We start from the raw sequence: 15,030 nt of genomic DNA, 5'->3' as shown, positions 1-15,030 counted from the left end.
ACAATTAGATCAAATCATCGGTCTCTATTTTGACATCTTTAATTTTGGCATATTTGAAGATGTTCGTCGGAGGCTTGTTTTTCATTTTGATGTTGGTTGTCTGTATGCCCCGATGGCTTTTTTCTTTGATCTGTTCTTGTTCTTTTTGTTCTTTCAGGCTCCACGTTGGGGCTTGTCGAATGATAATAGTCGTTCGATTAAAAAGAAACAAATCCGCAACAATTAACCACGTTGGGGCTTTAAAATCCGTTTCAAGCTTAGGCGACTCTGGTATTGGGTTGTGTTTCAGACGACCGTTTTGTGACGATTTGTATTCTTACTTAGCCCACTTGAATTGATTTATGAACAATTGTTCTCATAAATGTGATATAAATAAACCTACCATTGTTGATGACGATGTCAGAGGTTGTTTGTTTTTGAAAACAGAGGCAGCGGTGGTAGAACATTGGAACGGAGAGGGAGAGAGAGAGTTGAGTTGAGTTGAGGGAGAGGGGGGTTTCAAATAGGGAAGAAACGGTGTGTGAAAAGACATAAATGCCCTCATATGAGGTGCACATGACCAAACTTAACTTAAAATTTTAACTGGGTTAGTGCTTAATGACGTAAGATGTAATAAGTTTTACAAATAAAGGATCGTGACTATAATTATTGAAGTTAAAGGCTATTCGTTGCAATAAGTGTAATCTACCCTTGAATTTATTATAAAATAAGAGTTAAATGTCATTTTAGTCCCTGTGGTTTGGGTCATTTTGTCAGTTTAGTCCAAAGGTTTTATTTTTCGCTTGTGGGTCCAAAAAGGTTTCATCATTGCCATTTTAATCCACTAGGTTAACTTCATCCATTTTTCTGTTAATGAGAAGGGCAATTCGGTCATTTTATATGTAATTCTGTTAACTAGAAGGGCAATTCGGCCTTATAAAATTATCAAGTTGCCCTTCTCGTTAACAGAAAAATGGATGAAGTTAACTCAGTGGACTAAAATGGAAACGGTGAAACCTTTTTGGACCCACGTACGAAAAATAAAACCTTTAGACTAAACTGGCAAAACAACCCAAACCACAGGGACCAAAATGATATTTAACTCATAAAATAATTATGAACTATCAATGTAAATTCAACAAATTATACATACCATTAATTCGATGGTATTTAAAAATTATTTTTAAAATTTATTGTTATAATATTATATTATTAATCACTTTTAAAATGTTCTGTTTTTCGCTTAGACCATGCGGTGTGGTCAAGCGTCCCTAGTCCCTACCACCCCACCTGCTATAATACCTCATAGCGCATCTTCTCCCATTTTCTAAGCGTCAAGTGGGGGGGGGCGGTCATAATTATACAGTTTTTCAACGTTAAAATTTCAAAAAAAAAATATTTTTACTTTTAACACTCTATACATCCCAATTTTTTAATTAAACCACACCATTCTATACAATCTTTTCTCTTCTATTTTTATACCAAACCACACCATTATGTTTTTTTACAATCTCACAACATGTTTCCCAACAACAACCAAAATGCGTGGGACCCCAACAATTCAATTTGGGCTAATTTCCCAAACAACGAGCATGAAAATCGATACCGATGAAACCCCCTAACGGGTGATATCGAGTATTATTCAATGCCCCCTTCCACGCCAACATCCCCTCATCCGTCACCACCATCAGTTCTCGGCTTTTTTGGATGCTATTCCGCACCAAATCAACGACCAACATTTTTTCAACAAACTCGAAACTCAAAACATCCCTGAAACCCAACTCACATCCTCAAAAGGTTGAGACGTAAGAAGACACCGTAAGAAGGTTGAGAATGTCGAATGTACTCCCAAAACGGTTAAGAGGTGGACGCCTAACGAAGAACTAGCAATAGCACGAGCATGGCTCGATGTGTCGGAGGATCCGATTATTTGTAATTTTTTTATCCGCTAATTTTTCTTTTTATTCTTATTTTGTTCCTACTAATTTTAATTTTTTATTTTCAAATTTTAGCAACCAACCAAGTTATAGTCGTCTTTTGGAGGCATATACGTGAGAAGTTTTTCGCTACAATGGGCCGTGGTGAATACCTTTTGGCAGATTCGTTTTGGGCAAGTGGACCGCAATACGTGGGAAGATCAACAACTTCAACAACATATACAACAACCTCGCCAACAATCACACAAGCAGAAGCGGTTCAAATGACGTGGACATCATGGCCGCCACCCACACCGAATATAGAATCCATAACATGTTTGGGATAAAAATCAATAGGTTGTTTATTAGGGCTATGATGAGAGTCGTACCATACAAAAATTGTACCGAAAACGAGTAAAAGTATAAACCAAATATCATACTGATTATACTGGGTCTTTACCAATATCATTGAAATTACCATAACCGAAGGGTGCCATAACCAAAAACATGATAACAAATAACGGTACCCTTGTCGATGATGTTCAGTCGGTATCAATTTGGTACGGTGCCAATACTTGAGAAAATAATAGTGCCCCCCTCCAAATGTAAGGTTTTGATTGGCTTCTTAATCTGCAACATGAGGTCCATTAACGTTCGACATTACATTCACAAGATCCTCTTTAACGTCCTCCTTTGACGCCCACGAGGTGAAGATGGGTGCCATCAAGACGTTATTGGCTGATATGTAGGTGAGACGTCACTCCACACCACTCAGCCTAATTGTTATTGTGAGACTCAATTATTAGTTATCCCACAGTCAAAAGAGGCCTTTTAGTTTCATCATTTTTTATTTTTATACTAAACCTTAATGAAGTGTCTAACACTACCTTAAGATTAAGTTAGTAAAATAGTAATCTTGGTAGTTGGTTCTAGAATGTATGCTATTAAAGTCAAGATTTAAAATAATAATAATTAGAATTAATATAAGTTTGCTTCGGATATAAGATCGGTTATAGGTAAGATCATTGATAAGATCCTTTTCAAAAGTTTATGGCATTATCACATAATTAGCCTTTGCTATAAATTACAAGACCTACACACAATTATCATTTATAATAGAAAAATCTTATATACGAAATAATTTGAAATATAATTATCATTTATAATAGAAAAATCTTATATACGAAATAATTTGAAATATAATATTTTATGTTGATGACATGGCCTCCAGAGCTCCAATAGTACCATCTCATTTATTTAATATCTTATATTTTACCAACTTTTCATGGATAGTCCCTGTGGTTTGGTAAAATTTCACCTTTAGTCCTCAACTTTTCAGAATTACACTCTTGGTCCCTGTGGTTTGACAAGTTGTTACTCGGATAGTCCCTAAAGTGGATGAAGGTTACTCGGATAGTCCCTGTGGTTTGACAAGTTGTTACTCAGATAGTCCTTGTCATTTCACACCCACTTAACTAGAAAAACTAACCTCCATCCGCTTTGGGGACTATCCGAGTAACAACTTGTCAAACCACAGAGACTAAGAGTGTAATTTTGAAAAGTTAGAAACTAAAGGTGAAATTTCATCAAACCACAGGGACTATCCATGCATTTTACTCAAAAAAAAAAAAAAAAAAAAAAAAAAAACACACACACACAACATTACAAGTACTTTCATTTTTAACATATTTTATTGTTAGGCTACTTGTTATGAAATAATGCTTGTAAGTTCAAATTAATAAAATATAACATACTACCTTTTTTAATGTTTTGAGTCATTAAGAATATGTTTTTTTTTTTGTTATAAAATATGACATACTACCTTTTTTAATGTTTTGAGTCATTAAGAATAAGTTTTTTTTTTTAAACTAACACATTAATAGGAACTCTTTTACAACAAGTCATTTTGATGATCTTAAATGAAAAAAAAAAAAAAAACTTATTTTAACGACTCAAATTAACAAAAAAATAAAGTACTACAACACAGATTCTCATTTTATCTTATATAAAAAAAAGTTTCAACTAACAAGTAACGAGCTTAGTCGGATTAAGATCTTGAAACGATCCGGTGTAAAGCAGAGTATTGAATCAACGTGAGCTATATATAGTCCACAAGTATGGACCATACCATTTGTCAATTTTCTCTGTCATTGTATGTTTTCAATAGCTATGAAATAAAGGATATTGAATATATAAATAATGAGAGCGATACATTGGTGTACAAGTCTAAAATTAGGAAAAAAGTGGCGTATTAGATGGTAGGTTGACCCATGACCCTTTCTAAATTCTAACCAAAAAGCTTGATATGTTGTTGACTGTTGATTTAGTCATACAAGAAACTTGAAAGTAAGAAGAGGTACAAATGTAACAATCTCATTATAATTTTTTACTTTTTTGGGGTTAAAATATTAATTCATTCGTGGAAAAAAAGCATACGGTTTTACTAATGTTTGGTTCATGCTATTTTAAATACTTAATTGTCAATTTTAGTTACACTATTATACATGTGCACCAGATGTATTATTTATTTATAATTATAATAGAAAATGATGATAATCTTTTTTAGATGTGTTATATAGCTACCATCACCTCACACAAGATTTTAGTGTTATACCCATTAAACACATAAAAATGTTACCCATTTTATTTTCACTTATAAGGGGACTCGGGGCACCCCCGTGATCAGCAAGTTTAACGCGTTAAAAAGCAACATAACACCGCCGCCTCTCTTTTCATAACGCGTGGAATTTTAAACGCGTTAAACCCAGCACGCGTTAAACTTTTGAGTTTTATAGGGTATGACTTGTACATTGTGCATTAATACTTGTATATTGGAATCCCCATCACTAGTGATTCCACCCCTAGTCCATTTCTATCACTAGTGATGGAAATTGGATTGATGACATGGCATTAGTTGATTGGATAGTGGGAGTGATGGAATCCATCACTAGTGATTCCACCCCTAGTCCCCTAATATAGATTGTATACACCTGATTCACTTTTTTTAAGAAAATAGAATTAAACACAATGAAAAACAAATATATTAAAAAAGATACTTAGACTATGTGTTGTGGAATAACTAAACCACTTGTCACGTTATTACCACATAGAAATTTGAATAATAACTTTTTTTTTGAAGATTAACTTTCATTAAACCATCAAACAAAGACAAACTATCTCCGAGACGGAAATAGCAAGACGAAATCCAAAAATTACAACCAAAATTACATCAAATCAAAATTACACCACCTCTCCCAATCAACCACACCTTCCTTAAACCTATGTTTGTACCACAAAAAACCCAAAGTCTTGACATCCGCGATCATTTCCACGACGTTCGGCTCCTTACTCGAGAATAGATTTTCATTCCTTGCCCTCCACAAGCGCCAACACGCAATAATTATAACCCTTCTTGTTCCCCGATGTAACACCCCAAAAATAATTATTATACATAAGCTAAAATATAGCAATAAAAGGGTGGTGCAAAAATTAAAGTTGTGATGGAAATAGAGGGACTAAAGCTATAAATACCTAAAAATAGGATTAATAAAAATGATTAATAATAAAAACCCACACACAGTACGTGTGTGGGGTTCTGTACGATCGAACAAGGGCCATGGGGGAAAGAAACCCTAGCTTCATCTAATTCACAAGGAAAACTATAAAGATTCAAGGAAATTGAAAGCATAATCAGGAAATTTCAAGCTCTTAACTTGTCCATTGAAAGGGTAAGTTCAATTTTGTGATTTAACAAATTGTAGAAAGTGGGTTTTGATCTAATCTTGAATGCATGATATGAAATTTATGAAATTTAGTTAAGGTTATGATGTAGGATCAGGATTATGTCTGAATTTTAGAAAATTTGTGGTTAATAGCCGAAACCCAAGTTGATGAGAAGTTGCTAGGGTTAAATTGATCAAGTTTTGATATGTGTGTGTGTGTGTTGTTAAGGAATAACCTTGTTTATGATGAATAATCACTAGATAATCTGATTTAGAGTAAAGCTTAATTGAATGTTATTGAATGATTAAAGAAATTAGCTTAGTAATATATGTTAGTTAAATGAGTAAATGTCCCAAAAATGCGAAACCCGCCATGTGTTTGATGAAATGCTTGAATGAACAACTATGTGAAATATTGAATGTAATGGAATGAAATTCCGGGTACTAAACAAATGAACGGATGTGTTAATATAGGCGTAAAGGAAGAGGGCTCAGGTTCTAAGAAGTCGGAAAGCTCACAAGACAAAGGTATGTTTCGTGACGTACAAAACTTTACTTAAATTTTTGTTAGTAACTGTGTCGAGCAAATTGTGTTATAATGATTATTTCTTGCTATAATGGATACGGTGATTAGTAAATAAATAGCAAATCCCTTGCGGATTTGGCTAAGCTAATGAAGGTTAAGCTATGATAAGCAAATCGACCGGTTCGAGTAACTAGGTCAAGTAATGATATGATACCATCCGTCTTGAACAGGTGGTTTTGAATGCTATAACGAATGTTAGAAGCTTAATCCGTTATACGGATGGAAAGAAGAATTTATATTGAAAGCAAATAACCCAATCAAACGGGTTGAACGTGTATGCTTAACTCTCATTGAGAGTGTTTATGCTATACCCAAGTTTTTGGGTAGTCGAATGCGTAAAATGGTTAAAAGTTCATATACGGATGGAACTAAAATGAAAGAATTATGATTTAGCGAGCGTGATAACTAACCTTTAAAATTTCTTGTTAATGTAGGTAAATCCTCATCTTAGACTATTTGGCGAGTTGAAGCGAGCACGTGATCACCACTTAACATATCAAGCGCTTCCGCTAGTTGCTTTAATGTTTTGGGTCAAATAATTGTGAAAGTTTATCTAAACTTGTTAGTAGATGTATTGGTCAAAATTTATGTTTTCTTGGATTTTCATTGCGTCTAGTCGTAAGGGTCATGGAATATTTTGTATGAAAGTTGTATGAAACAGGGGTATGCTCATTGTACGAATGGGTCATGTCCGATTTTTGTCAAAAATATGAATTTAACTTGTTATTTCAAGTCTTAAAATTATCGTCGTAAATGGTTTTATAAGAACTAAATATGAGGGTCTAACAAGTTGGTATCAGAGCCAAGGTTTGAGGGATTCGAGCGTTAAACGCGGTGCTTGAACTCAAACCGATGGCTCGTTCGAAAGAGTGCTCGCTCCAAGATCGCCCAAGAGGTAACTTTAAAGTTATAAATAAGTTGCAAGTGTGTTTTTTTATGAGTTTGATGGAAATAATTAAAAAGATATATGAGAAGGTCAAATGATAAGTTCAGGAGCTGTAGAACCTAAACGGAATGGAAAGAATCGAATGAGAATGCTTAAAAATGGACCTGCAGCGTTTCTGCAAAACGGAAGCCCGTCGCCGACGGGTTAACCCCCGTCGCCGACGGCATCCTCTCGTCCGACGCCCTAACCTACTGTCGACGGGTAAACTGTCCGACGGCCACTATTAAGAGCCCGTCGCCGACGGGATACTAGCCGTCGCCGACGGCTTACGCAAAGATCAACTTGATGATTTCTTTTGTTTTCACCTTTTGTGTTTCCGGGTTGTCCGAAAACTTATTTCATGATTATATGAAGGCCGTAAAAGGGTTAATAGGTGTATGTAATATCAGTTAGTGATTACAACAAGAATATATTATAAGAATCATAAGTGATGAACCGAATGACACAATAGGGATTAAGTAAATGCTGATTAAAGAATAAGGATATACTAAAAGTTGTGAATTGCATTAAATAAAAGCATGATATTGTGTAGATGGCTGATGCAAGAAACGCTAATGATGACGACGATACCGCTCGTCAAGAAGAAATGTACAATAAAGTCACGGAAGTGGCAGAAGGGGTTATGCAAGCTAATCTTCCACGATTAGCTCAAGAAGTAGAAAGCCGGATGTTGGGAGTTGTGGATGCCATGATAACTAGTAAGATTGAAGAACTGAAAGAATGGATAGAGGGATCTAAAAACAAAAGCAAAGAACGACGGTGCACGTATAAAGACTTTATGGCGTGCAATCCCGCGACGTACGATGGTAAAATCGACCCGATCGCATGCCAAAGATGGGTGTCAAATATAGAAGCAGTATTTATTCGAAGTCGTTGTGATAACGAAGATAAGGTGATGTTCGCTACTGGTCAACTCACCCTTCAGGCGAAAGATTGGTGGGATGCGCATAGCAAGGAAATAGGCGAAGAAAGGCTCCAAACGATGACCTGGCAAGAGTTTAAGGATCCTTTTATGAAATATCACTGCCCTCGGTCAGCCATTGATAAGATTCAAGAGGATTTCTTACGCCTCCGACAGAAAAACGAAACGATAAATGAGATATCGAACATTTTCTTGGATAAGATGAAGTTTTGTGGAGAGTTTGTGCAAACTGAAAGGATGAAGATTAATCGCTTTTATGGGGTATTAAAGGCAGAATTTAGGGAGTTCATCACTCCCTCGAAGTGTGAGACTCTTGATGAGCTAATCAATCTAGCGCGGGATAGAGAAATCGAAATCAAGAGGCAAGAAGAACGTGGAGAAAAGAGACCAAATGAAAAAGGTGGAAGTTCGACCCCGACCAAAAAGGGGAAGTATCAAGAGCAAGGAAGAAAAGATAAGTCGAAGAGTGGTATCACGCCGTGCAAGACTTGTGGAAAACTTCATACGGGGGAATGCTTGTTAGGCAAGAAAGGGTGTTATAAATGTGGTAAGGAAGGGCATTCGTCTTATCAGTGTCCAAACAACCCGAAGACTTGCTTTCATTGTTTTGAAAAAGGGCATGTTAAATCAGAATGCCCAAAACTTCAGCAAGAGTCAAAGAAAGAAGATAAGAAGCAAGAGGGTTCTAGAGCGAAGGGGAGGGTGTTCCAAATTACGTCCGAAGAAGCCAAGTCTCACCCGAATGTGATTTCAGGTATCTTTTTTCTAAACTCCATAGCGGTTTATGTTCTATTCGATACTGGAGCTACCATGTCATTTATTTCGAATGAAATTATACAACATCCGTCCTTTAAGATCGAACGAATGCCAATGCCTCTAGAAGTAGAAATAGCCGATAGTAAGATCTATATGTTACACGAGGTGTGTAGAAACTGCAAATTCATTATAGAAGATGAGGAATTTGACATCGACCTCATACCTATGGTTTTGGGGAAATTTAAAATGATTGTGGGGATGGATTGGCTGGCGCGGCACCATGTGGAGATTGATTGTGAAAATAAGGTAATGCTCATCCAAGCTCCAAGTGGAAGAAAATTGAGTATTCAAGGAGAGAGAAATGTAGAAACCAAGTTGTGCACCTTGGTCCAAGCTTTCAAATACGTACTTAACGGGAGTAGAGCATTCCTAGCTTATGTAGTAGATGTCAGACAAACCCTCCCGAAGCTTGAAGACGTTGCGATTGTGAATGAATTTCCGGATGTATTTCCGGAAGAATTGCCGGGACTCCCACCAGAGAGAGAGATAGAGTTTCGCATCGAAGTAAATCCGGGTGCGAAACCCGTTGCAAAGGCCCCCTATAGACTTGCTACCACTGAGATGCGCGAATTAATGACACAACTACAAGATCTTCTAGACAAGGGTTTCATACGCCCCAGTGTGTCGCCTTGGGGAGCACCTGTCTTATTTGTTAAGAAGAAAGACGGGTCGATGCGCATGTGTATCGACTATAGAGAGCTAAATAAGCTGACCATAAAGAACCGCTACCCTTTACCTAGAATTGACGACCTTTTTGATCAATTACAAGGGGCGAGTTGGTTCTCTAAGATAGACCTGCGTTCGGGGTACCATCAGGTTAGAGTACGGGAAGAAGATATTCCAAAGACTGCATTTAGAACCCGTTATGGGCACTATGAATTTCTAGTCATGTCGTTTGGATTGACGAATGCGCCAGCTGCGTTTATGGATCTTATGAACCGGGTATGCCGACCCATGTTAGACAAATCGGTAATAGTGTTCATAGATGATATCTTAGTCTATTCGCGAAGCAAAGCTGAGCATGCAAAGCATTTGCGTGAAGTACTTGAAATTCTCCGTAAGGAGAAACTCTACGCAAAGTTCTCATGCGCCTTTTGGCTCAGAGAGGTGCAATTTCTGGGGCATGTGATCAACTCGGAGGGTGTTTTAGTTGATCCTTCAAAGATCGATGCTGTAATGAAGTGGGTTTCTCCGAAGAACCCAACAGAGATAAGAAGTTTTCTGGGCCTTGCCGGGTACTATAGAAGGTTCATACAGGATTTTTCGAAGATAGCCTTACCCTTAACAAAACTGACAAGAAAGAAAGAGAAGTTTGTGTGGGGTAAAGATCAGAAGGAGGCTTTTCAAATGTTAAAGGAGAAACTATCCCGTCCTCCGGTCCTAACATTACCGGATGGAACTGAAGACCTGGTGGTCTATTCAGACGCTTCACACCAGGGATTAGGCTGCGTTTTGATGCAAAGGGGAAGAGTCATCGCTTATGCTTCAAGACAATTGAAGCCGCATGAAGTAAACTACCCGACTCACGATCTAGAATTGGCAGCGGTAGTGTTCGCCTTAAAGATTTGGAGACATTATTTGTACGGCACAAGATGCACTATTTACTCAGATCATAAAAGCCTCAAGTATCTTTTCGAGCAGAAAGATTTAAATATGAGGCAACGGAGATGGCTGGAACTTATCAAAGATTATGATTGTGATATTCTTTATCACCCGGGAAAGGCAAACGTGGTAGCCGATGCGTTAAGCCGAAGAGAGTATCCGTCTCCTCTTCGTGTAAAGTCCATGAAGATGATTGTTACGCCACGATTACTTGAAATAATACGTGAATCTCAAATAAAGTCGCTTGGAGCGGAAGACTTAAAGAAGGAAAGACTAAAAGGTGTAATCGATAAATTAGAAGAAAATTCGACCGGACTCAAGACGCGATTCGGCCGAATTTGGATACCCCGATTCTGTGAAGTCAAGGCTGCTTTACTCGACGAGGCACATAAGTCACGATATTCGGTCCACCCTGGGGCTACAAAGATGTATCGGGACTTGAAGGCCAATTATTGGTGGCCGGGCATGAAACGCGACATAGTCAAATATGTCGCGAAATGCTTAACATGTTCCCAAGTGAAAACCGAGCATCAAAAGCCATACGGGGAATTACAACCCTTGGAGATACCGCAATGGAAGTGGGAGGAATTAACGATGGATCTGGTAACCAAGCTTCCTAGAACGAAAAAGGGGCATGATGCGATATGGGTAATCGTGGACCGACTTACGAAAAGCGCTCATTTTCTACCTATTAACGAAGCCTACTCTTCCGAGAAAATGGCGGAAATTTACATGAACGAGATTATATCTCGACACGGCGTGCCCGTGTCAATTGTCTCGGATCGGGACACTAGATTTACTTCTCGTTACTGGCAAAAGTTTCACGAGAGTGTGGGTACGAAATTACACATAAGTACCGCCTACCACCCTCAAACTGACGGCCAGTCGGAAAGAACCATTCAAACACTTGTTGATATGCTGAGGGTGTGTGCCCTAGATTTTGGGGGAAGTTGGGATGACCATTTACCACTAGTGGAATTTTCCTATAATAATAGTTACCATAGTGGTATCCAAATGGCTCCGTATGAATTACTGTACGGGAGGAAATGTAGAACTCACGTATGCTGGGGAGAAGTAGGGCAAAGAGAGCTTGCGCCAAGTGATTTAATAGCAGTAACGAATGAAAAGATTAAGTTGGTTAGAGCTCGACTGAAAGCAGCCCAGGATCAACAAAAGGCTTATTCAGATAAAAGAAGACGTCCCATTGAATTTCAAGTCGGAGACTTGGTTCTGCTGAAAGTGTCCCCATGGAAGGGTATAATCCGTTTTCGCAAACGTGGTAAGTTGGGTCCTCGTTATATTGGGCCGTTTAAAATCTTGGCTCGTGTTGGAAGGGTTGCATATCGATTAGAATTACCGCCTGCTCTAGACGGAATTCACAATACCTTCCACGTGTCGCAATTGAGAAAGTGTCTTGCGGATGAAACCGCGTTAGTACCACTTGATGACATTGAGTTAGACGAGGGGCTGAATTATGTCGAAAGACCAATGGCCATTAAAGATGTCAAGGTGAAGAAGCTGCGCAACAAGGCTGTCCGACAAGTGTTGGTGCAATGGCAGCACCGAAAGGGGTCGGAACTTACATGGGAAGCGGAAGACGAGATGAAAAAGCACTACCCGTTCCTTTTTGGTACGTACACACTTAAAAATATGTTTGTGCCAGGTTTCGGGGACGAAACCTCTTTAAGGGGGGTAGACTTGTAACACCCCAAAAATAATTATTATACATAAGCTAAAATATAGCAATAAAAGGGTGGTGCAAAAATTAAAGTTGTGATGGAAATAGAGGGACTAAAGCTGTAAATACCTAAAAATAGGATTAATAAAAATGATTAATAATAAAAACCCACACACAGTACGTGTGTGGGGTTCTGTACGATCGAACAAGGGCCAGGGGGGGAAAGAAACCCTAGCTTCATCTAATTCACAAGGAAAACTATAAAGATTCAAGGAAATTGAAAGCATAATCAGGAAATTTCAAGCTCTTAACTTGTCCATTGAAAGGGTAAGTTCAATTTTGTGATTTAACAAATTGTAGAAAGTGGGTTTTGATCTAATCTTGAATGCATGATATGAAATTTAGTTAAGGTTATGATGTAGGATCAGGATTATGTCTGAATTTTAGAAAATTTGTGGTTAATAGCCGAAACCCAAGTTGATGAGAAGTTGCTAGGGTTAAATTGATCAAGTTTTGATATGTGTGTGTGTGTTGTTAAGGAATAACCTTGTTTATGATGAATAATCACTAGATAATCTGATTTAGAGTAAAGCTTAATTGAATGTTATTGAATGATTAAAGAAATTAGCTTAGGAATATATGTTAGTTAAATGAGTAAATGTCCCAAAAATGCGAAACCCGTCATGTGTTTGATGAAATGCTTGAATGAACAACTATGTGAAATATTGAATGTAATGGAATGAAATTCCGGGTACTAAACAAATGAACGGATGTGTTAATATAGGCGTAAAGGAAGAGGGCTCAGGTTCTAAGAAGTCGGAAAGCTCACAAGACAAAGGTATGTTTCGTGACGTACAAAAATTTACTTAAATTTTTGTTAGTAACTGTGTCGAGCAAATTGTGTTATAATGATTATTTCTTGCTATAATGGATACGGTGATTAGTAAATAAATAGCAAATCCCTTGCGGATTTGGCTAAGCTAATGAAGGTTAAGCTGTGATAAGCAAATCGACCGGTTCGAGTAACTAGGTCAAGTAATGATATGATACCATCCGTCTTGAACGGGTGGTTTTGAATGCTATAACGAATGTTAGAAGCTTAATCCGTTATACGGATGGAAAGAAGAATTTATATTGAAAGCAAATAACCCAATCAAACGGGTTGAACGTGTATGCTTAACTCTCATTGAGAGTGTTTATGCTATACCCAAGTTTTTGGGTAGTCGAATGCGTAAAATGGTTAAAAGTTCATATACGGATGGAATAAAATGAAAGAATTATGATTTAGCGAGCGTGATAACTAACCTTTAAAATTTCTTGTTAATGTAGGTAAATCCTCATCTTAGACTATTTGGCGAGTTGAAGCGAGCACGTGATCACCACTTAACATATCAAGCGCTTCCGCTAGTTGCTTTAATGTTTTGGGTCAAATAATTGTGAAAGTTTATCTAAACTTGTTAGTAGATGTATTGGTCAAAATTTATGTTTTCTTGGATTTTCATTGCGTCTAGTCGTAAGGGTCATGGAATATTTTGTATGAAAGTTGTATGAAACAGGGGTATGCTCATTGTACGAATGGGTCATGTCCGATTTTTGTCAAAAATATGAATTTAACTTGTTATTTCAAGTCTTAAAATTATCGTCGTAAATGGTTTTATAAGAACTAAATATTCGGGTCTAACACCCGACAAACTGCATGACACATGCATATCCCCCAAGTCCTTAACATGAACGCGAAAACATCCAGTGGCGGACCCAGGAATTTTTTCCTGGGGGTGCGGAATATCTTTAGAGATTTTAGGCCCCTAGCTGTATAAAAATATCGGTTATAGCGGGTCGGGTCGGATCATGTAAGACAAAAGAAGGTCAAACTAAAATTTATAAATCATCAAAAACACGTCAAACATTATTACAAATTACAAACGTATTTAAAATTGTGCCCTACAGGGTTTTTTTTTTTGAAATATATCCAAAATATCGTCTAAAGATACTAAACACACCATAAGTTCATTACATTCTTACTCATTGTTCCTAACACATATAATTTGCTCCATAAGTTCATAAAACAACACTAAACACTTAAACAAAATAAACAATCATGTTCAACCATTGCCCGTAACTTTCAATTATATTTTTAAACATTCAAGCCCTAATATTAATTGTTGATTCCTTGTAACTAATCATTTAAACAAACAAAGCTATAAATAAAACAACAAAATCATTTAACTACAAGTCTAGAACAACAAAAAAATCAAAAAAAATATAAAAAGATTAAACCCTTACACATCTATATTTTCTCTTAATTATCACATAAAACAAAATAAATAAATAAACCATACTAGTTCTATATTGGAATTCTGACGTAATATGGGTCAGTCCAACCGGAATTTTGGGTTTTCCGGTAAAAAAACCACCAGGTCGTGAGCAGTGGCGTCAAGTCGCTTCGAGTTTTTTTTTTTTTTTTTTTTTTTTGGGGGGGGGGGGATTTGGAAATGGAATTGGTGGATGGGTTTGGGTTATTTTATTTAGTTCAAATTTCTTTAGGTTGAGTTTGAGCTTGTGTTAATAAAAATTGAGTGCAAATTTGCCTTTGATTGGATTAAATAATTAAGTGAATAAGTGGTTAATAAATTTTTTTTCTAAGTGGGGCGGTTGAAAATTTTCAAGGGTGCGGGTGAAAAATTCCAAGGGGTGCGGTCGGGATTTCCGGCGAAAAATAACACTAAAAATATTTTTTTTATGGGGTGCGCCCGCCCACCTTAGGCTTAGGGTGGGTACGCCCCTGAAAACATCTAGAATCCGGCACCATCTAGAAATCTCATTCCACATGCGCGCTGAAATACTACAACCTGTAAATAAATGT

At 37.2% G+C, this 15,030-nt stretch overlaps 2 long non-coding RNA genes across 2 annotated transcripts; both read left to right on the top strand.

Moving 5' to 3' along the window:
* Positions 1 to 5,525: 5,525 nt before the first annotated feature.
* On the top strand, positions 5,526 to 6,905 carry LOC110902685. The gene is made up of 3 exons (XR_002571334.2): positions 5,526 to 5,623; positions 6,092 to 6,145; positions 6,638 to 6,905. It is a non-coding gene; the product is annotated as an uncharacterized LOC110902685 (long non-coding RNA).
* A 5,491-nt stretch (positions 6,906 to 12,396) lies between these two features.
* On the top strand, positions 12,397 to 13,764 carry LOC110902693. Its single transcript, XR_002571338.2, has 3 exons — positions 12,397 to 12,494; positions 12,952 to 13,005; positions 13,497 to 13,764. It is a non-coding gene; the product is annotated as an uncharacterized LOC110902693 (long non-coding RNA).
* Positions 13,765 to 15,030: the final 1,266 nt, after the last annotated feature.

Source organism: Helianthus annuus, chromosome 2, assembly GCF_002127325.2.
Source record: "Helianthus annuus cultivar XRQ/B chromosome 2, HanXRQr2.0-SUNRISE, whole genome shotgun sequence".
Lineage (NCBI taxonomy): Eukaryota > Viridiplantae > Streptophyta > Magnoliopsida > Asterales > Asteraceae > Helianthus > Helianthus annuus.
The sequence above is the reverse complement of the archived record's forward strand: the minus strand, read 5'-3'. Positions and strand labels throughout refer to the sequence as shown.